Genomic DNA, 24,761 nt, shown 5'->3' with positions numbered 1-24,761 from the left:
AATGTCTTCCTTTCAGAAATGTCCTGGATTCTCTTTCTCCATCCTTTAAAATTTGAAAGTGCTCAGCACAAATGACAAAGCTTTAAGATGATGCTGTGTACACCTTACTCAAAGAAAGTTCCCATATTGTTTTATTACTGTTTCAATTTTTGCATTAAAGTTGCCATGCTCTTCTGCATTATACGCTGATTAATACAGTATATATATATAATTATAATGAATCACATGAGTATTTAAAAGTGTATTATTAATAACAAGGAACTGTCTCGCTAGTAATAGTAATGTTGAATTCTGTCAGTCAAAATCCATTTATCCATACCAAATAACATCTATAAGCAGCAAGCAGTCACATTTCAAGTTACTGTTTTCCAAACATGATAACCAATGTAAAAGCCATAAACAAATAGACGAGCAAATAAATACATAAATACATCACCTGCGTCTGTTATTCAGTGCTGCTTTTTCAACTATTTCCACGACATTTCCAGGGTATTAACTCTGCTCTAATCCCTCTGGATAATTACCTTTCTTGTGCACCAAATTCTATGGATGTGTCCTCATCACACACCTTGGATCAGCCTGGAATTTAGCAGAAGCTTTAAAAATTGTCTTTTTTATCAAGCGTGGGGCCACAGTTCTAACCAGACTCATAGGAACATAAAAACTGCCATAGGTTGAACTTGTCTTTGACATTCATCATGTAATTTTTAGCAACAATTTGACATTCCTCCTTCTTTATGTATTCTATATGTAACACCATCAAGTGGCCATCCATTACAGTCCCCACAGGTGACTGCACATGACAGCTTTATTATATATTGCCATCAGTCCCAAAAATGAACTAACATCCCTGGGAATACTGCCGAGCTACAGGTTTGCTGTGTGTGAGCTGGTCATTTTGATTAACCACAAATTCACTCAAGAATTACACCATGTCAGCTGAAATACTCAAATATTTCAGTCTGGATAAAAGTAGTGGGCCAACCAACCATTAATGCCATCCCTGGAGCCACACTGCTAACAAGGCTAAAAAATAAACTTGTCAGTGCTCTTTGGTGTTCAAACTATGACATGGTGAGACCACAGACATTTTTGGGCATTTTTGTATACAGGAATTTCTTATTACATATTATCTGATGTTCACTGGTAACAGTATATTTCCAATGAGCGAGAAACTAGCCCAGCCATTTTTTTTGATCTACAGTATATAAAACTAGAGTACACTGTAGAGCTTCATTGATACAGTGACACAGATTTTGACATTAAACAGAAAAAAAAAAACCTGTTGCTATTGTGTAGCTACCACTATAGCAACAACATAATAATCTCCATATGTTGCTTTCTACCGACAAACTTTACGTCATTCTGTTACACGGACTGTGTCAATGTTCAGCAGAGTAACCTGTTAAAGAGATTCTTAGCTGAAGAGTTGGGTTTGGGGTGTATTTATTTTGCCTCCTGTCCTGTAGATAAATGTAGAGCACAGAGTGGGAGGCTGTCTTTGTTTTGATTTTGATTCGTCACTCTTTGCTGTACCTGCAGGGGGTGCTATTTTGCATAAATCTCACATAATCTACCTTTCAGCTGAAAAGAAGAATTTCTGGGGATTTCTTAAAGCAACAAAATATCAGCTTGAGGTGCAGGTCTTATCCTCTAGAGAAGACAGTTTTAATATTTAGCTGGAAATGTATTTTTCCATTTTCTGTCAGCAATCTCTGTTTGGCATGCTGTACCTTCCTGGAGCTCATATACTGTATTTTGAGTAAATGTATCCCTCAGTGTACTCTAAATAAGTAGGGTGCTTTTCGGGTGCTTCAAAGGTTTTTCAGGGGGGCCATCAAGGTTCCAACAGGAACCCTCTGAGGCTGCTCCACAGTTGTTTGAAGAATAGTTTGCCTCTCTGCTTACCTTTCCACTCACATTAACTTTTAATACAGCTCCACAAGGCATCGGAAACACTTTTAAAATATATAGTCTACAATATATAGTCTACAGTTTATTTGTATGGGTTTTCAGTCCCTAGCAACCTTAGTTTCACAGTGATGCATGCTGGTGTATGGCAGTCTCACATAAAATTTGCACCTCCTCTGTGTTTTAGGCCCTTGTCAGAGATCCTGTCATATTAGCAACACTGATGCATACTGTGATTTTATATTATGATTCAGCCTGAGAAGGTGAGAAACTGGATACTGCAGATAAAACACTGGGTTAATCTGAGTTTACAGCACATCCCTGCCACCAGTTTGCACAACGTAGCTTTATTTTATGCGTCCACTGACAACATTTCAACTCACTCTAATGTGCAGCCATGCACATCCCATACCACTGATCAATAAGTAGTCATGGGCAAAAGGGAGCGTCTCACAGGCTTTGATCATGTTGCAGTATTTGTGATCATGCCTCATGTGTGTGAAAATTAAGGGTAAAACAACAGTGTGTATTCCTAACGCCTGCCTTGCGGCCAGCAGCAACCAGAGTATTTGAGAGATTCTGATGGATGTAAACACTGTTCATTGTTGTACAGTCTGTAATAATGAGAAAATGTAGAAGCAATTTATTTTTTGTCCTTAGATCAATCAATTTGTATCAGATGGTTTTTAATTTCTCTACACTGAGCTTTCTCTGAAATCGAAGATGAAGAGGTTGAATCTTGATTACCGTTTTCTTGCTCTTGCCTCTTGCATCAACATCCAACCTCCTCGTGTTGATTAGACTGATTAGCAGCACTTCATATACAGTGGTATGAAAAAGTTTGGGCACCCCTGATAATTTCAAGATTTTCCTTTATAAATCACTGGTTGTTCAGATCAGCAATTTCAGTTAAATATATCATATAGCAGACAAACACAGTGATATATGAGAAGTGAAATTAAGTTTATAGGATTTACAGAAAGTGTGCAATAATTCTTTAAACAAAAGTAGGCAGGTGCATAAATGTGGGCACCCCAACAGAAAAATTACATCAATATTCAGTATGTCCTCCTTTTGCAGAAATAACAGCCTCTAAACACTTTCTATAGCTTCCAATGAGGGTCTGGATTCTGGTTGAAGGTATTTTTGACCATTCTTCTTCTATTCAGTCAGCTTGATGTTTCATGGACATGCCTTGACCCATCTAGCAAGACCATGTGAGTCTTGATGGTTGTTGAGACCAATCCTTCTGGATCTGGCTTTCCAGACTGTGGTCCATTCCTATGTCACAGTGACTGACTGATTCTGGAGCTGTCCTCCCCATGTTGCATCTTGCTTCAGTCATTTGACAGTTGTTGGCACTCTTCAGAGAAGATGCAAAGAGGAGAACAACTTGCAACTGGCCACCTTAAATACCCTTTCTCATGATTGGCTTCACCTGTGTATGTAGGTCAAGGGTCAATGAGCTTACCAAACAAATTTTGTGTTCCCTTAATTAGTGCTAAAGGTATTCAAATCAATAAAACAACAAGGGTGCCCAAATTTATGCACCTGCCTACTTTTGTTTAAAGAATTATTGCACACTTTCTGTAAATCCTATAAACTTCATTTCACTTCTCATATATCACTGTGTTAGTCTGCTATATGATATATTTAACTGAAATTGCTGATCCGAACAACCAGTGATTTATAAAGGAAAAACTTGAAAATTATCAGGGGTGTCCAAACTTTTTCATACCACTGTATATATTTGTAATTGCACGAAAATGCATGTTAAAAATGTGTGTGCTTATGAAATACAGCATCTTAAACTAAGGAGACACTATATAATTTCATTCACCTTTAGAAAGGTTTGGTGATATTCAATATTAAAGAACTGTATTAAAGTAGCAGTTTTAGGAAATTCCTTTTATTTCATTTCATTTGTCTTAAAAGATTTACATCTTCAGTAGGAACTAATGGGTTTGGGGCTGAGTGCCAAAGAAAGGCTGGGGAAGACAATGTATTAAGAGATCGACTAATGCATTGTTCTTTTTGGCCTTTTAATGGGAATTGCTGACAATAATGAAAATGTGCACATTGTAATCACCCTCTCTGCACGAAAATAATGTGTGACTTTCTATGCTTACTCTGAACGTAAATATGGAACCACTGATTTTGTCCATTGACTATTCATCAAAAACACTGTCAAGAAAGAGAAGGGTATTGTTATTTTGTGCAATTCTACTTTAAAGGGAACACAAGTTTAAAAAAACCCCAGAAGACTATAGGTACAAAAATGCTGGATAGATACAGACAAAATGGTTTGTTCAGATTTATTTGGATCGCAGCAGAGTCAGTCAAGACTAGAACATTTGAAATACTACTCAAACAAGGTCACTATAGTTTATGCAACTCTATGGCAAAACAAAAAGGTCAAGCTCTATTACATTCTTGTGTCTACTGTCCTCTGCCAATGTTTTAAAATTGTTACTTTTGACAATACATGCACATGACTAACTATATTATGGTTACGGTTATAGAAAGGTGGTTGTGGTATAATTAGGGTTTGGCAACCAAAACAGTTGGTTAGGGAAAAGCATGCATGAAGTCAGTTACTTCATTACTCCAGTCAGATACGGTCCACACCCTCTCCCTGCCTTTTAATTATGCTTCATAATGGACACACTGCTTCCTGCATGGCACTGAGCATTGCCATTGGATGTAAATGGTGAGGTGTGGAACTGCCCAGTATGGACATGATTTGATGGGATAATGGGCTGAGTTTATAATGGATCATCTGACAATAGCCACATGGGAAATCCAATCTGCAGAACAGCTAAAGTTGCGAGTCAGTCAACCAAAGCTTCTCATTTGTCAGACAAGCTTGTTGATTATTCAGGAAACAAATCAGGTGTTGTGATCCTCCTCACTCCAAATGACATACAATCTGGGGGAAATTAAGCCATATTCTAAAATTAGTCCTTAGTCCTTCAGAAATTATTGTATTGTGTCAGTACCTCTCTGTGTCAGTACCTCTCTGATCAGGTCAAGGTTTATGGGAAGACTGTATTGGTAAAAGACAACAGAGGGAACAAAGGTTTCCATCTCAGTATGACAGGCTATGACAGTGTTAAGCTACCTTCAGTTTACACTACGGTCCATGTCAAGTATGACAAAACTTAAGGTCCACCTACTAGTTTTTTCTGGAGCTTTCAATCATATCACATGGTATTTGTAAGTGACAGGCATTTAGTCAGTTGTTCTACACTCAGTAGCTATTATGATTTAATGCGTGCACAGTACTGGTATCAAGGTCAGAAATTTACTTTGATCCTTATATTGCAGCTCGTTTGGGAATTTGAACAAATGACCAATTCTCTTGTTTCTCTGGTGAGGACAGCTTCATTTTGCATTCCCTGTTGGAGTAGTTAGTTTAGTGTTATCTGTGTTTTCATTGTAAAGATTACTATCCAGAGAAGGATCTGATCAAATGTGGGGATTTTGAGATTTAAAGGAGGAAAAACCTGATGGGAGCAGAAGGTATTGACAGATAAACGCATATGCATTTTAGGCTTTTATTTATCTGAAATCAGAATATGCAGATCAAATGTGTAACTCTTTGAGATGTATACTATTTATACTGTCATAAAATACACAAGTGTCATTTGTTTAATTCAGTCAGCTCCACACATCCTCTGAATGTCAATGCAGGCCTGGTTCCATCAATGTCAATATATTAATTGTCACAGTTAATATTATATATCATGAAACAGCAACTTACCCTCAGGCCATGTTTAAATGGAAAAACATCATGAGGGGGAAGTGAGAATATCAGAGCTACGTGGTCAAGGAAAACTCGACTGACTGGTGACTTTCATTTTGCTTACTTTCATCGCATTCACTCTGGTGGATAACTACAAAATACTAAGTCTCCACAGTGTCTTTTGATGCACCCAGGAGGCAATGGGAGCAATAAAATAAGTTAATTCAAATTTGTAGATAGCAATGTGAAATTGTCAGGGGTGGATACAGGAGATCACAAGCCACTGGAGATAAGGGAAAACTCAATAATGGTGGTATTATCCTTTAAGCTGATTACTAGCCCCTATGAGATGGCTTGGCCTAATCTGACAAAGAGACTGTGTGTGTTTACTTGGATGATGAGAAAGTTATAGGTGTGATTCATTCTTCACTGGATCCAACAGCAAAGTAACTTTTTTTCCCCTTTTCCAAGGACTCAGGTCATTTGATTAACTGGAGGTGAGGATCTGTCTGTTTCATTTCCGTCACTCTGTGTTCGTCTCTACAGCTCAGCTTTGATAGCAACATCTGTGACACAAGGTTCACAGACGAATTTAGCTGTTTGATCAATGAAAATGAAAACTACACACTTTGAAAGCTGCACAGGCACTAGTTTGTGCTTCCATTTGTAAGAAATGAGATGAAGTCTGTCACGCTGTGAAACTCAGCGGGTGAGTCCAGCACAACAGTGAATCAAAGGTGCAGAAACACCACCAGCTACAAATTCACCAGCTCCCTCGCCGGATACAAGTTTTAGAGCAAAAGCTGGTTTGCCAATGTGTTGACATCTTATCTTTATTACCATTGGAATTTAAAAGTCTATAAGTTAAAATAATCAAACTACTTAAATCAGAAAAAAGGGTTGTATTATTAGTGAAAACTTTTAAATCATGCTCCAAACAATAATTTGTCTTCACAATAAAATTACTTATATACAAGATCCAGTAATGGTTTAGCTTTTTTGCTTTGCAAATAACAGCACCAACAAAATTCTGCACCTAACTGTGCAAATATATAAATACAAGAAGGATGCAAGAGGTAGAAATAAGGTGTAATATTTAAAAACAGTAAATTGACTTTTGTCAATTGCAACTACAAATTCAGGTAGAAATGACTGATTAAAATACTCTACAAAGGTACAAGAACATTGTTCCACACCTGGTTTTAGATTAAGGTGTATTTCCTGTGGACAGTCTAAATTCTTGGCAGAGTCTCAGGATTGGCTTTCATTTGTTTGTGACCAGAATGAACCAGCTAATGCTCATAAAGACTGAGTGATAAACATTAAACAGGGATGGAATTACCCGTTTAAAATTAGGAGTTGGTTCTCTCTAGACTTGAAGTAAATAAAGGCCCTAGCTAATGTTTCACAACAGACGGTACCTCCAAGGCATCAGCCCCAGAACTATATTACTGGGCCCCAGAATCTTCATAAAATCATTTTTCTTATTATTTTTTTTATATTCCCTAGATTTTTTTTACATTCCCTAATATTCCATAAGACATCAGAATTAATTGTAATTGTGTAATTGTCTGGCTCTAATATTAAGTATTATCAGTGGTCCTAAATATTCTAAATAAAACTATGACTTCATACATCTTAAATATGCTATTTTTTAAAAGGCTGAGATTGAAAAGAAGGAAATTAAAAGATTTTTAAGTCCGTTAGCACAGCCTGAAACACAATGAAAACTGCAGTCACAGGCTGGAGGTAATACAGTGGCAGGATCTCACCAAGATCAGGAGGTTCCTCTGAGATGAATGACTGTGCAGAGAGAAGCTCATCAGGGAAGCAAAGAAGCCAGAAGCAATATTAACAACAGTGAATACTGTGTGCCGGAGTCCTCCTGTTCTGCGGATATAACTGCTCATCTGCATATTTGCAAGGTTTCTGGGCTGTGTGGTCAGGTGGCAAGACAGACACCATTTTCTCCTAAAAATAACATCCAGTTCATCTTAATTATGCAGGAAGATGCACTCTGTGTCTCTAAATGATGTGGAAAGGCATCTTAGGGTCAGAGGAAACAGGAGTTTTAAATTTTGGTGTTAATTTTGAAAGATTTGATGGTGAATAATATGTTGTCCTTCATCCTAAAGAATCCAGGAGCCAATGTTCTGATAAATCTGCAATTTAAATTATGTTGTAAACAACACTGTATTATCCTGCTACTATTAATCTATTCAATTTCAGATTTCACTTTATTTATTTATTTGTGGTCTCCAAACGAGACACATTTTGTACAATGTGTAAGAACACATTTATGTTTCTATGTTTTGCTAGTTTTCTATCGAAGAAATGCTGGAATAACTCACCTTTATGAAGACATTACAATAGTGGTATACTAACAGTTACTCAATAATATTCAAATAGTGTAATTACATTTCAAAGTGGTGAGATATTTACTGATAACAGTTGTATAGCTGAGGAGTAACTGCGTTAATGCCTGCTGTTAAGTCACATCTGAAAATGTTTTGATACCAGATGGACGACAGCTAATAATACTGCTGACAGCTCCGCAATGCACCTGCTTAAACTAACATTAATATTAGCCTCACAGGGTGACAAGACAGACTGCTTCACAGCTCTGGATCCTTAGGGGGTCTTGATTCAAATTTAGAGGAGATGAGTTTGAAAAGATATGATGTGCTTAAAGCAATATTTCAGCAGTTTGGGAAATGCATTTATTTGCTTTCATGCCCAGAGTTAGTTAGCAAAATTCACCTTATCAGCACCTTATGTTCACACATACAGAAACTGAAATGTAAAAACAACAAACTGTGGTTTTATGAAAAGCTTTGTGCCAGATTGTCTCTTGCTCAGACAACAGCCAAGAGGTACTTTTTTGTTGTCTGCCAACTCATGTAATTAACTCTAATTAACTGCAGCTGAATAATGTTCAGGTGACAGTCGCCGTTTAAAACTTTTTGTGATTTGAAAATTGCACTCTTTCAATTCCAGACTGGATATGAAAACCATTAAGTCATCCCTGAGGCTTCTGTTGGTTTGACGCCATCTTTCAAACACAGTGAAAGATGAAGAAACAGTAAACAAGGACACAGAATGCCACAGACACCAATAACCCTACACAGTTCAGCAGTGTTGCAAAGAGAAGCTGAGAGACTGACCCTGATTCAGTGTGTCATCTGTGGATATTTCAATGCCTCCTAATGACCCCGAGGACACAGTGATGGAAAAGCAACTGAATAAATGGTTGTGCAAACAAATCAATGATTACACGCAAACCTAGTCATAGATATTCCAAAGAAGTATGCACTGCAAAATGATTGGGCATAAGTAAACTCCACTAGCTGTAACCAATATATAACTGTAGCCTAGATGACACTGGTATTCTTCTTCAAGTGCACTGCCGCTGCATCATGCTACAAGGCTGGACAGGGGCTCTGGTCAGGGCAGAGGGGAAGATAAATGGCTCCAAATACCAAGATATTTTTTTGGGGGAAATCAGCTGCCCTCTGGAACAAAAACACAATGCTCAAGTCAAAGAAGTATTCCATCTTTCAACTTGATAGTGAAGCAAAGTGCACAGCCAAATCAACCACCAGCTGAGACAAAGGGAAGATCTTTATTCTGGATGCCTTTGCAAACTGTGGATTGATCCAGCGAGGGGTGTGCATAGAAACATCTCTTTGAGTCGGAAGAGAGGAGCGAAGGACAATTCCTAGATACAGATGTGCTCAGATGGTAGAAACTTATCCAAAAAGGTCATGGGTGTTATCAAAGCAAGAAGTGCAGTGTTCATCACTGTATAAGCAAAGAGTTTTCCATTTTTAATACATTGTCAGAAATTAGCTGCTTCTCATTTTTACCTTTCGCTTGTTACGTCACCATATCCAAATGAAAAAGGAAAAATCAGCCCTGATTTAATAGGTTTTCATTTCAGCCTTCAAGGCAATAAAAACTAGAAAATTAGACAGAGCCTGTACACTTCTGATACCCATGGTATATCCACACAGAAGCCAGCCAGATGTACTTCCAATAGTGATTACAGAATTACTGAAGACAGTAATTATTCATAACCATTACTGAAGCCAACTAGCATGTGTGTGGTGCCCATTCTGATGTCTTTCAAGGACTGTCTTTAGAAGTTCTGGCAGAGTATCCAACTAGACTGTGCACAGAAATATTGTTCAGTAAATTAAAAGTTATTCAGTTATAAGACAGTTCTGAGTAGTTTGGAGCAATAGTTAATCCTCAGCATAATTAGGAATGATCTGAAAAGAACTGCCTCAATGTGAACGTGTATATAGGCTGTATGCAGAGGTACAGCTTTGTGGAACGCAGCTATAGTCAATATTTTCATATTAACAGTGGATCACATGACTAGATGTATATGATCTTGGGTCACTGGTAGTTAAAAATCCACAGAGATTTTTGATCCAACTCTGCAGTTGCCCTCAGCTCTACAAATTGTTTTCAGCTTCCCCGTTCACTCTCACTGCTATCATCAGAGAAAACAGCTAGCAGGGCTCTTTCTGAAGTAAAAAAAAAAAAAAAAAAAAAAAAAAAAAAACCTAGCAACATGTGCACAGTTTACTTCACACAATGTATGTTTAATCTGTTCATCAACAAATATATAAAAATGACAATTTGTGATGTAAGAGAAGTAACATTTTGGAGCCTCTTTTCAATGAACAGTAGTTTATCTAACTACCCTGCAATTATGTGTAACATCTGGAGCTGTAGCGTGTGTTTTGCTACGTATGGTATGTGAACTAGTTGAAGTTTTTGGTTTTGGTCTCTGTACAGGCATGATGGTGCCAACCTGGCAAACCTTCTCTGACTGCAACACCTCAGAAAGTCACACAGAATGGCTAAACCCAGAAGACCCCAAAATGGCTGCCCAGCATAAATAGCTACATTGCATAATCTAGTTGAGAATACAACTCATTACTGATTTAAAATACACTGATAGCTGAGTGTTATAGGACACTATAATTTGTTTATCTCTACCTGATATGGAAATAAATGAAATGATGAAATAAAAGAAAGTAGTGTGTGTGACAATTACTCGTTCCTTGATTAATTGTTAACATCACTACTTTAAAACCCACAACCTGATGCTATATTTCAGTGTATTTAAAACATCAAAAACAGTTTGTTGGTCTTGGGAAATACTACTACACATGCAAAAAAAAAAATTTAGACAATTTTTTGGTAGGTGGTGTAGCTGCATGGAATCTAATATGTTGGAGCTTCGGTTGGTTCAGACTACAAGTCTGAAAATTAAAAAAAAATTGGGGGTGTGGAATTGATGGAAAAAGATGTAATCTTACCAGACCATGTAGCCTCCTGATCTCTGCTTGAGGCTACAGGCTTGAGGATAGATTAGCCACTAATAGCATAACATACACAAATCACTGATCCAACTGTCACCATTCAAGCTGCATTGTGGGTGATGTAGGTTGCAGGTTTTGACAAGGGAGAAGAATGTGTGGCATAAAAAAGCTGATATCTCTGGTTCTGCTGCATCAATTTTCATCCTTTTTGTAACTGTCCATTGGGAGTCTGACAGTGTTATAAGAGTACAATGCTAAACCAGTTGAGTACCCCTTTTCGTGCACAGACCCCCCCCCCCCCATCTCCAAAACATGCACAGCTGAAACCTGTGTTCATCAATACCACACTCATAAAAATATATTATTTACACGGCATGAAAGTCTCATTTATACTCCACTACTCCTGCTTATATTAAAATAAGCAGCTCATTACCAGACTAAATCTCAAATTTGGCTTGTCTCAGGTATTCTAAGTGCTCCAGCAGTTAAGCAAAGAGGAGTATTTACATTTCTAGCGCTCATTATTCCTGGAATGACCTCCAGAGCAAAATTAAGCTACACTCACTAACTCTGTGGGTCCAGTCAAGGAGAAGTCCTTCTCACAGAACAGAGCTGCTGTTTTCCATACTATGTTTAATTAATGAACTGTTATTAACGATGGTAGTAGTGGAGCATTAGGGGAGCTAATGATTCTACTGTCAGTAATTATAGCAGTGATAGGCCTGTTTATTATGATTAGTCTGTGTGAGCCAGTAACCCACGTCTATTATTCTATATATTGTTTTAATTGACATTTGCAACTTAGTTAATACTTATTATTATTGCTGCCACTGACTTGCTGATAAAACACATGCAGCATAGCAGAAAAGCTTATTTTCCCCTGGGTAATATACTTTGTGTATGTGTGAGTGTGTGTGTGTGTGTGTGTGTGTGTGTGTGTGTGGTATATACAGTATATGTAGGTTGAAATCAGAAAACACATGCTGCCAAAGCTCTGGGCCTAAACACAACAGTTCCTGGGAAAATAAATGGCAACAACAAATCACACAGATCCAGATCATCCTCTGCTCTGCTCCACAACGTTAACACATTCTGCCTTAGGGCTGCTAACACAATGCAGTTACAAAGCATTTTTAAAGCACTCTCCTCTATCCATCGAGATATACAGTAGTACATTGTCTGCTTTACATTTCAAATTCCCACTGTGATTTGAGAACAATGGGACAGCACATCTGGGAATTCATGTGAACTTTAGATGCAGGAGCGGCGAGACAAAACAAACCTTATTGACTTTGTGGAGCGAAAGGACAAAGGTCTTTTGTCCTTGTGAGCTCAAAGATGCAAAGCACATTTTATCTGAGGTTTGTTTGTCCAGGACAAAACATTGTGATTCCCATGGTCGGGGAGCAGTTGGTCAGAATTTATGAGAGGTCATGGGTGAATATTCTCCCACAGTGGAGACACAACATGACTCTCCATCGTGCACATGTGGAGGAATCTCACACTGTTCGAGTTACCCTGTGAGTTCCTGGTGTGAGTTTCCAATTCATTGTGAAAAGCAGCTGCACTATCTCTTGATTAAATCACTGCCTTTTCTCCACAGTTTCCAGCTCAGTGTCGCAACTGCACTGAATAAAAGGCTTAATGTGGATTCTGTTATAGGGTGAAAATCCTTTGCTTGAATCGATATTAACATCCATCCTTCTCATGAATGGCAAAATGGACACAATCGCATGATTGTGCCAGTATCCTTAATTTACCCTGAATCCGCACCTGCTGAAACAAACACTTAACACCTTTCCAGTGCCAGCTATTGTTCACGGGTTAAACTTATTTTCCCCTCAAATCGCAGGTAAACAAACCTGCACAGGCTCCTCTGAGTGTTTTTGTGCTGCCACCCCGCATCCCCTGCGGTATTAGAAACCTGAAACAAAGAGGTGTGATGTATGACGACGTGTGTATCAAAAGATTACACTAATTTCTCTGAACCTCTTTCTTCATGCCAGCTCCAAAAGGCTTGTTTAGCTACGTAGCATGAAATAACCTTTCACTGCTGTGTTTGCAGCACCGCCATTTTAGCAAAGTTGGCCAGCATGTTGCACACACCTCAGTGTCTTTTCTTCTCTTTTCCTGCCTCTCTCTCTCTCTCTCTCTCTCTCTCTCTCTCTCTCTCTCTCTCTCTCACTCTCTCACTCTCTCTCTCACTGTCTGTCTTCTTTTAAGAGGCCATACCCACATAATGCCAAGGCCGGCGGTTTTGCTGGGAGCACCTGGTGAGTTAAAGGCTAGGCCAGGTGGTACACAGCTTTGACTGCCAATTAGAGCGGTGACCATGTGAGAGATGCCCAAGATAACTTCTAATTAACAATAGACCTCCGAGGCATAACAATTAGCCTTTTCCTAATAATAAACCCACAGAAAGGGATGCACGTCGAGCTCTCTGACAAAATCATTTTTTTCCTTTTCCGCTGCCAAATATTACCCTGCTGAGGACAAGCAACAACTAAAAAGAAAAAAAAAAACATGCACAAAGCCTTGTAGAATGAGAGTATATGTATAGCATAGATACTGTATGGGTGAGTCTATTTGAGTAAAGAATAAAGGCAGCTTTCCTGACAAGGTCGCAGATGCTGCAGGCCTGTCAACATGACTATAAGGAGGATAAAAGGTACAGAGGATGCTGTACATTGATGATGGCACTGAAAGAGTGATGCACACTCTCAGCCAACGATTAGGACAGCAAAGGGGACAATTAGCAGATTTTTGTTTTGACTGCGAAAATGATGAAAGTCAAGGGCACCACCTGCGTCCATCAAAATGGACCAGAAAAAAAAAAAGAGAGAGAGGGAGAGAGAGGGAGAGAGAGAGAGAGAGAGAGAGAGAGAAACTCCTAAGGACGCTGTGATATGGAGATGTATGGCTGTGTAGCTGAGGAGACACATCTGCTGCACAGTACAGTATGGGTTTTACATAATGCATCCATCCCTCCTGAAATGCACCAGCTGTGGATTCTGCTCCTCCAAAGGCACCTGCCAATAAGCATTATCAAACGCGCGGTGGCAGATAAAAGCCACGCAGCGATTTGACAAGCTTAATTGCAGGAGTGATGTGTAGTCTCGACGTCGCTGATTGCGCTGGGGAAAGATTACGACGGCAATCACAGGACAGTTTTCTTTGTTTTGCGGAGGCAGTCGTGTTTAAGTTGTCATTTTGTAATCATCTCCCATACCCTCCCAAGTGGGGGGGGGGGATACAGCCCAAAACCCAGTAAGATGTTGTTTTGTAAAAGCTCACATACAGTAAATGCAATGAATTCTCCGCGTGTGCCCCAAGTATAAGAAGTCTGCTCAAGCTTGAGAAAAAAAAAAAGAGGAATGGTGCTGAGGTGTTTCTTGGAAAATAGCCAGGACTGTTAAGTGGAAACAGAGGGCGAATCAAAAAGCCAGGGAAAAGTCCAAGGGGAATACTATGAAGGAAGAAGCCAGTGTGTGACCGACCTGTGAGGCCTGAACAAAAGACACTAACTATTAGTGAAATATACTCGTACATGCTGCAGACCCACGCAAACCACCACCCGAGGGACTGGAAACAGCTCTGCCACTGCTGCTGCAGTCTTGGTCCCAGACCTTGTTGTAAAGCCGTGTACTTAAAGGGTCTGATTGGGTCTGTGGTGAGCCACGGGGATTCCTCTGTCTGGACTCTGAATGCCAGAGCTGAATAACTGATTACAGTAAAGCCTGCGCTGACTTAACTCAGCCTTCACGCCGTGGAGAGCTAAAGACCAGAGGAAATACCTTGCAGGAAAGATCTTAAAAACTGGAAGGCGAATCGTTAGAGAGACTCACACAAACTTTGAAATGAGATGTTAGCCGCCCTTGTGGAACGCTATAGGTTTCTGTTCGGCGTGGCGTGCTTTGAAGTGCAAACAACAGCACAACTGCGACTGCAGTTTCATCAGACTTTTTTTCCTTGCAGCACCATGTCTTCATCTGGCTGGCAGCTGGAGAGAGTTGCCATGATTCACAGTGACTCATTGCTGCTTCCATACACCATTGTTAAAAGGAGCCCACAGAGGACTTCCATTCAGAGGAATCACACAGATCTTTCAAATTACAAAGCATACACAGATGAGAAAGCCCACACTGACACATTGAAGTGCACATTATCAGGATGATATATTTCTCTTAAAATAGCTCTTCAGTGCTATGTAGTGCAAATGGCAATTGCTTATGGCAACTGGAATTTCCAGATGTAATTGGGTTCCTCTATAATAGATGCCACCAAAGCACCCCATCTCCATCTCTGCCACCCTCCTCTCTAAATACTGCAGCGCGGTCTCCCAAGGTCACGCCATCCAATCTGATTGGAGATGTGATGAGGAAGTGACTGAGCTAATGTATTCTACTTGCTTATTATTTATAATGGCGAGGAGAGGTTCAGTGGGAAATTGACCAGCGCGCCGCAGACACCTTCATTAGTAAATGACATCTCATACAAAACACACAACAGAGGGGATCATTACAAAAACTCATAACCCATAAACCCGGTGTTTACTCACACTGGGGATGTTACGGCGACAATGAAACACAAGAGTGATTAATGTTTACAACAAATTAAAAAGGATTTCTGTCAGAGGAAATTGTTTCACTTAATGAGGCTGCTTCCAGACAACTACTGTAATGTGTACAGCACAGATATCTCTCCCTGCTGCACATCTGCTGTATATTCAACAGTTGCTCAGGCTTGGTCCACAGCTGAACACAGTGAATGGTATATGGTCTTTTTTTTTTTTTTTTTTTGAAGTCTGAAAGCTGAGCAGGGCGCGAGTTGGCAGCAGCCCCCCTACCAAAGAATCTAAAACCAAGAAATCAAAACCAGCCCTCAGAAAGGAAGAAGTTATTTTTTTCCCACCTCCCTTCAACACGGCACTACAGTACAGGCTGGTGGTCGACTGAAAACACTCAAAAATTAATAGAAATGGTACAAACATGCGCATGTTAGGACTCGAAAGCAGGAAATATGAAATAATAACTATATGATAACTATTCTCATAAACCTGCAGGTTTGATTTAAACACCAAAAACAAAGACGACAAAAGCATGCACCATCCAGGTATGAATAATAATGGTGTGTAGTATTTTTGCAGGAGAAAGTTAACACCTGGTCAGCAGCAGCACTTTGAGACGCGCTGTGCTCTGTTTAAGACACTGAGATTAAAAGCTGTAATTAGTATAGAAGGTGATAGTAGCGCGGTGGACGGGGTTTAAAATCATGCCGTTGTGTTTCGATACTCACTTTAAGTGAAGCCCGGGCTGCGAGTCAAGTCCCGTTATTTCCGCGCGGTGCGGCGACGGCAGCGGCTCCGCGGAGAACGAAAAGCGAGCAAATCAGCCCAGTCACAGCTTGAAGAGTCCAATTTAAAGGCGGGGGAGAACACGCTCCCAAACTGGCAACCTCGCACCGCTGCCCCTTTGAATGTGAAAACACCAGGAGGAGGTTTTTATTTTATTTTCCTTTTTTTTTCTTTAACTGCCCTTCTGGTACGAACACATCCATGCGTTTTCTTTTCCAGTGAAGGAGGAGGGGGGGAGGAGGAGGATGGGAACAGTTTTCCTCGCGTATACCGTTACTCGCTCTCAGGCAATGAGAGGCATGCATTTTAATTCCTGAGCGCTGACCATGAGGGGCACAACACTGCTACGCCCCTCAGCATCCACACACACACACACACACACACACATCAGGATTTTTTGGCATGCGTGGCCAGGTCCTGCTGTTACCCTCTGGCTTATTGCTGCAGGAATGAGCAATAAGTTCCTATAGTCATAAACAATGTATATGTATTTATGGGCCACTTTATTGTCTCACATCCGTTTCCTTTATTGTAATTGCACCACTCTATTATTAAACACACTGGGAGTAATTACACTTTTATAACAAGCTGACATTCTAAATGCCTCCTATAATATTCCTATAATAACTCTAATGGGACTCTGTGAGTTTAGAGTAAAATTCTGATCCACCTTCTAAATATACTTACAGGATCACTACAGCTCCTTTCCGTTAAGTGCAGCAGACTAATAGGGTAATAGAGGTGACTGGTAGCTTAACTTCAGTGAGTCTAAGCAAGATGAACTCACCCAAGCTAAAGTTCACTCAGCCATAATAGCCTCAGGCCTGCAGAGACCTGTTGGTCAGATTTATGCCCTTGGCTAGGTGACAGCTTACCTTTACCCCCCGAGGCCACTGAAAAAGCTACGAGTTCTTTATATATAATATGGTTGCTTCATGAAAACCGGCAACATTCACAGTTAATCCTTGGAGAGGGATTAATTTAAAATGTCGCTACTTCTCTCCACGGGTCTAAAGAGTACACTCAATGGTATTTCAAGGCATACATACCTGAGTTCTGAATATCAGGAAATACACTGATACATGTGATACACTTCATTGGAAAAACAAACAAACCTGAGGTTAAATATGTAGATATAAAAATTGATTAACCCTTGTTCATAATTTGAATCATTTACCATAAAAGCATACTCCATTTACATGAAAATAGTAATACTTTAAGTTGAAAGGAAGTGCATGGTTTGTTTAACCAAGGGCAAGACTGTAGCCTCTCTTACATCAGTGTAATTTTGTATTGCAATGAGATGCCTGTGCCTGCATTTGTGCAGCATGCCCTGGGGCCCTGGACCCCAGAGGCCCCTGAAAGTCACTGTTTGCATGCAGATAAGTTCATCATGTGATAGAACATTTCCTCTCTGGTTGAGATTTGCATGCTGTCTTAGGCTCAACAGATGGGTGGGCACTTGGCTGGATGGGGACTTGACAGGCCAGCTGAACATACAGGGAGGAATGATGGCTGCTGGCAGTGTGTGTCTGTGTGTGTGTGTGTGTGTGTGTGTGTGTGTGTGTGTGTGTGTGTGTGTGCAGGGGGCTGGTGGGAATGGAGTGTGTGAAAGTGTGTGGGGAGGTGCTGACAACACAGTTAAACCAGGAGCAGAGCAATAGAAATAGAGCTGGATTTAGAGTGATGCACTGTAAAATCTTATCTTTTCTCGCTTATGGCAACATCCGCAGTGATGATGGTGGTGGATTTGGTGGCAATTGCTGCCATGGTGTTTGCAGTAATTGCAACCACTGACTCAAAATATTGTCTTCAAAATCTTAATGGCTCTCACTGGTCTTGTACCTCTAACAACAGTTCTTATATTTATGACAAAAACAAAATAAAAAGACGAATAAGAACTCCTGCTATCTGGAGTTGTAAGGACACAAAACATTAGCTCTCATGGCTACATGTATGATATTTCACTGATACACTGAAACCTCTTCCCCAAACTGTTTTATTCTGTGCCCATAATTCTCTATAATATGAAGCAAGCCCCTTAGTGTTCAATACAAGGAAATACATGTCTTTACAGATGAGTAGAAACACCACTGTAACCATGGGAGAGAAGCTAATTTAGTCATTTTTTGCCATCCAGTAGGCCTGTGGAATGTGAGGTGGTCACATTTCAGGTGTGTAGCCAAGTTGTGTGAAATATTTTGTTAAAAGACATATGAACCACAATGCATGCACTCCATATGTTACACACTTAGCATGCCGCCAATGTTAGCAAAATATACCATCGAAAAGATAAAGAAGGAAAAATAAGATAATTGATGTAGAGGAGCATTGGTATTGTATTGCAGTGCAGAACTAGTTTGTCTGTGTGCTTATGTATTTGGCAAATGTAACAGTATCTCATATTTCAAATCTGGCTGGCACTGCTGGAGCTTCCCTGCATCCAAAAGAATGGGATGGAGCTGCTAACGTTAGCCTAAACTCTGTTAGCATGCAGAAGCCTCCACACAGTAGAGAACTATACCACACAGTGGATGTTCCAGTTGTAACTTCTTTTTTTTAATGTAACCCTTAACCCAACAAATTAATGTGGATAGTAACTGTGTTCCTAGGCCATGGAAGTATTGCCTGGTTACTACTGCATTAGTTAAATGGACATGCTAACATTTACAGCTCATGTTAGAGCAGGTAATCACACCGTTCAATCAATTTCTTACACTTTTGCTCTCAAGTTCAGGGAGAAAAAGAAGACACCACCCTCCAACCTTTTTAAATAATGAGTTATACCGTCATTACATTCCCATGCACACTGCTTCAGCATGTGGAGAAATCCAAACTTTAACCTGTCATGCCTAGCTACAGTTGGAAAGCTATGAGTATCACTGTTCAATAGAGGGATTTAGTTAACTGTCAGTTAAAACTTTGTGGCAAAGTCACATTGAAGGTTACTTTATCTAAAGTTTTTAGAATTTAGCTTAACTGGTTCATTCTTCGATTGACAGCCTCAGCTGATTTATTTTTCAGTGACATGCCTTTGTCCCCAGGTCATGAAATTTTAATGTAGGGGATAATGTCAGCTGGTAATTACAAAAAAAAAAAAAAAAAAGAAAGAAAAAAAATGGGGGGCAAGATTGGATTTGTGCACTTTCTGCAGCACTGCCAATGTTACTCTGAAGGCCCCAGTACAGGCCAATCAATACTGTGAACATTAACAATTCTCTCCAAATGCTAGCCTGGAGATGTTCAATTAACAATGAATGGAAGATAGATTTTGTGGTCTCAAACTTCGTCAGGATTTGTACCTTCAAATGAGTTTTATTTTTCATTGTGTCTATCAGTTGTGAATTGGGGAATGTGTGTGCCAGGGAAACAGCACAGCTTGCAGTCAGCATTTTCATCATTTTATTTTGCCATTATACATGACAGATTAGAAGCCAGGGAAATATTTTTACTCTTGTCTCAAGTCACTTATGCAGACCATATTAAGAATACTTGCAGAAGTATTCAATTATTAGCAATTTTTCCAAGTTTGAAGTTGGTACAGTTTCTGGCAGGTTGATGAAGCATAAGTCATTTAATGTCAAAATCTGGGGGTGTAATTTTGGCTCACATGGGTTTTAAACATCCTGAGAGTGGAGAAACTGTGTGTTCTGCTTTAACTACGAGAGAATGACAACAGATGGATAATTTCCACTGAACTAACATTAAATATAAAAAAAGAGTCTCTGCGCTGTGTACAATGTTGAACATAAGAGTAAAAGACTGTCACAAGAACGTGGCTTTTTTTTAATGTTGTTTTTTTTTCACACGGGGAGTGAAATTCATGCTGGGCTTTAGCTGCAGTATCTGTGCGCCAAATAGCAATATCTCCCAGCATGAGGCGTACAGCCCTCTGGCAATATCCTTCTCACATAGAGCCAAGGTCACTTGGCTAACTACAGTATCTCATCTGACAATGCAAAAGGATTACCAGTTTGTTGGGCTACTCTCTGGTGGGGTAGCTTCCTCACCATCGCTTTTCTTCAACAGACCCTTCATCATGAAGAGCTGTTGACTCTGAGGTTGTGTGCCCTTCGTTATTCGGTGTGTAAAGTGTTGCTCCCATTCTCTTGTTTTTCACATGCACATCTAATTACACCTGTGGAAAAATGGACCGAGATGCTTTTTGGCTCCTCTCCAAGTATGGGTCTTTCACCTTCGCCCACTCATTCTCTTTCTCCTTCACTTCTCCAACAGTGTGCGTTCAACTGTTGGGTACAGAATTCATATATATTGCTTCCTCTCAGTAGTTTATGCTCAAATTCCAGTTCCAATGCCATCAAACAAAATGATCAGTCTTGGAGCTGGGATGATAAAATAGTCTCTAAGGAGAAGAATCCACATGGCAACCTTTTCCAAAGATAAATGTGGAGGCAAGTAAGCTTTGTTGTCATGACAGTGCAACATTGCATTAGTGATTTAGAGAGAAAGACTCTCAGATTATCAAGCGAAACTTTTTGAGTCAGCCCCGCAGCAGCAAACTACTCAAGATTTGTGGATACTGTAACAAATAAATTAAAGTTCGTGTCATGTAATTAATTGCTTTATTGGCATGTTGCTGTTTTGCGGCTGTGCAGCCATGGGCAATTAGGATTAGACGATGTGAGATATGGAGAATTGAGTGTTACGGCCCCAAATGCCGCCTCTACAAATTCAGCAGCACATGAGAATGAAGACCCCCAGAGTATTTTACAGAGCAGATTATCAATTCACTGCTGCCAGGAGAAAAACTATCTCTCCACTGGGAGATGCCGTTATTTCAAATCTTTGTCCAATTATATTATGCTTGTAGGGGCAGCAGTGTGTTGTGTGTGTGTGTGTATGCAAGACATGCAGGTTGACTGGGCAGGCTTGAGAGGAGGACACTGAGTACTGGGGATATAATCAAAAGTACTAAGTGTCCTCAGTCAGTAAAAATAGTTGGAGAGCTGCATGGCCTCTGAGAACAGACGAGAGGCAGGGTCTCGGAGGACGGTGTCGGAATCTGTCTTGTTGAGGGAGAAATCATAATCAAAAGTACTAAGAGCAGTGAGTGCAAAGACAAAATGCAGCCTGTGGAGTCTATCTAATCTAAAACAGCGGTTGCATCTTTGTGTAGTCTTGTGAAAACTGATTCAGAGGTACCCTTGCTTTTGATCTCAGAGTAGTTCAGAGTAGCCCTCTGTTATCGGGCTGTAAAAGTGCCTTGGTGCTGGATTGCAGTGTGGGCGCCAGATGGGTTACTGGCATGGTGTGACACTTGCCATGTCTCAGCCTCTCGGAGTCCAAATTGATCGTGCTGTGTTATTTATTATCTTGGAGAGCTAAGTTCATGGAAACTTTGCAGAGACTTATTGTAAGTGATGTTGAAATGAAACAAGATTAAAAAAAGCAGAAAAAAATGAAGAAGCCATGTTGGCTAAAATGTGATGTGATTAAGTGTTTGACCTTCAGGGTGGCACTAACATCAGTAGGATATATCCACCTGGGAGCATGAATGAACTCATGCACATGCTCATGTTAAGCAAGTGTGGTGTTCACTGTATTCACTGTCTCAGTTTAGCATGTTAGCATGCTTACATTTGCCAATCAGTACTAAATAAAGTACAGATATGTAGTCATTTTTCAAAGTGGAGAAGAAAGTAGCATGTTGACGTGATTTGATAGATAAATCACCAAAGTCACCACAATTCATCCTGAGGGTGATGTGAATATCTGTAAGATTTTGTACCAGATTTTGTAGATGTTGATGGCATCTTCACCAACCTACCTTCATGGTACTCGAATAAAAGACATCAGATCTCATAGTCATTAGGATTAAACCTCAGGGAGCCATAAAAGTCTGTACAATATCACATGATGCTCCATCTAATTGTTTTTGAGAAATTTCAGTCAGGACCAAAGCTGTGAACCAACTGATATCCCCATCCCACCAGCATGGCTAAAACATTTTATCACTACCTGGCTAGCTGTTTAGCCATCACACTGTAACAAATAAATGTCAGCAGGCTATACCGCCATCCTTGGAAAGTGAGAGTGATAAACAAGGTTGTGGAGACCAAGTGGGTCACTGCAACAATTCATGTCTTAAATAGCCGAGCTTCTGTGTTCTCCGTCTATGTTTTTGCAATCTAAGTATATTCTTCACCTTGGAAACGGTAATTGGCAAAACAACGGGCTGTTTCCAAGGTCAAGAATGAAGTTTCAGTCTCAATTATAAGCCTGCATGGTAATTGTGTCAGACAGAGTTTTGTTGTTTAGATGACTGGTTGCATCTTAAATAAGATATCTTATCCACTCAGTGATATCACTATGATCCTATGACACTGTGATTTTTGTAATTACGATATTAAGAATAGATTTAATAATAACTATAATAATTTTTATTTATATATACTAAATAGGTGGAGTGTTCTCTTAAAGAAGTTCAATTTCTACAAATATATACCAAAGTGCACATGTTGGTTTAGAGGGATTTTGTCTGAAACAACATTTAGACAATATTGTAGGAAGGTAACATTGAAAATGTAAAAAATCTGGGATGTGTGTGGTTCAGTTGAGCTCAATTAACCCCTAACCCCTACCAAATAAAAGTGTCAATAAAAATGTGTTACCTCAGACACTAAATTCACAATAATGAAATTCAGAAACAAAGGATGACGCAAAGATTTAGTATGTACATTATACACACTACGTCATACTGTTTTCCATTTATGATTACAGACAAACATCGTCTTATAACAGCTGTCTTCAAGCATCATGGAGGTTTATCCAACTGTTATTTTGACAGTAGACAATAGCATGCATAGAAGCTCACAGTGCCAGAACAAAACAGAACCAGTGTGACACACAGTCACCCCCCCCACCCCCCCCACCCCCTCCTCGCAACATACCTGATGGATCAAAACAACTTTGTGGGGGATTCTGGGACCAGAAGCACCCCCACTCCCCACCCCCAGTCTCCCATTCCCTCCACTCCACTATCTCCTCTTCCTCCTTTTCTTGTTTTTCCTTTTTTCTTTGTCTTTCTTTTTTTTTTTTCTCAGCCCGTTCACTTCAACTTCTTAGCTGGGGTGCAGCGGTGTCGCTGAGGTACTAACAGGCTCTTTTGCCGAATTGCTAAGAACTTCAAAGTGTGTTTGACACATACACTTGGGAGGCCCGCACTGGGAGAAAGTGTGTCTCACGCTGAGACCTGAGGACGGGGCTTAAAAGCACTGTGTGTATCTACACTATTAACATTCAAAGGAGATCGCACTTTGCTGACTTTTACATAGCTCCTTTGAATTAAATATGTGTCATCTCTGTCACAGCAGCTCCAATAATATACTGTAGGTTATACTGCAGTGTCTGGCTGGCAGAGGGTGTAAAGACAGAGACTGCATGGCCAACATATGAATTAAAGAACTTTCTCTGGCATTTGGTTTGACATTTGACACACCGGAGGCACCTTTTTGTCCCCGCTGCCATGTTTGTGTCTGTCCTTTTTAATTTGAAGTGTCTTTTCTTTTGGGAGAGGCACTGAGAGGGCAAGCTTTAATTTTTCCTGACAGTGAATGTTTTGGGTGGTGGTGGTGGTGGGGTTGCCTTTTCAGTATTTAATTTAACACTTCTTCCACAGAACATGACAGGTCTGCATAGAAAAAGCTTTCAATCCTCTCAGTGCACTTGAGATCTTTTTATTTTATCATGATACACCAGGGTTTTTCTGGCTTGTCTTTTTATCTCTGCAGCCCCCACACTGACTGGTCACAACTCTCAATTTATGACAATACTCGAGAGGGCTTTAAAATATGAAAAGTGCAGGGAAATGGATTAAAAACCAGAGAAAGCATGAATGAGTAATGAATTCACTTAACACTGAGATATTACTTGAGTAAAAATAAATCTCTAATCTCCAATTTAAATGTTGTTTATGTCATGTTTTTGAGAAACATATCTTGAATTTTTCAGGTCATAAATGACATAGAAGAGGATGGATGGATATTAAGGAAAAAAATGTTTTTATATCATAAACCTACTGCATCCGGGGTTGTGGTGACCTTGATAATATGATAAATTAAAGGTGGTTTTTCCCTGTCAGTTTAAAGGTTTGTCCTGTTCAATTCCACTGAAATATGGAAATAAGTATCTAGTTAGACTGTGAAGTTTTGTGATTATCTAATTAAGTGAAGGTTTGGTGTGAATTGTTTTCAAAATGGCATTTTTTCAGCTTGTCATCTACACAGAATTCTAGGATTTACTGAATATTCATGTTGGGTAATTTACATCCAGATCCAATGCAGGAACTATTGGGTCCTTAATGGTGCAAAGCTGAATGTAAGGATGTGGAGGCAAGGACGTAATGCTTCTAAACTTAATGCAAAACACCTGAGATTGCATAACGCGACAGACCGAC

The 24,761-nt window shown here is 39.7% G+C and overlaps 1 protein-coding gene across 1 annotated transcript in view; it reads right to left on the bottom strand.

The window, feature by feature from the left end:
• LOC108900349 (CMP-N-acetylneuraminate-beta-galactosamide-alpha-2,3-sialyltransferase 1) overlaps nt 1-16,633 on the bottom strand; it is a 59,881-nt gene extending 43,248 nt beyond the window's left edge. The window contains exon 1 of the mRNA XM_018701338.2: nt 16,288-16,633. The gene's annotated coding sequence lies outside the window, so the exon portion shown is untranslated. The remainder of the gene's footprint in view (nt 1-16,287) is intronic.
• Between the last annotated feature and the right edge of the window lie 8,128 nt (nt 16,634-24,761).

Source organism: Lates calcarifer, linkage group LG3, assembly GCF_001640805.2.
Source record: "Lates calcarifer isolate ASB-BC8 linkage group LG3, TLL_Latcal_v3, whole genome shotgun sequence".
NCBI classification, from domain to species: Eukaryota; Metazoa; Chordata; class Actinopteri; family Centropomidae; genus Lates; species Lates calcarifer.
Note: the sequence above shows the minus strand (reverse complement) of the source record. Positions and strands in the feature narration are given on the sequence as shown.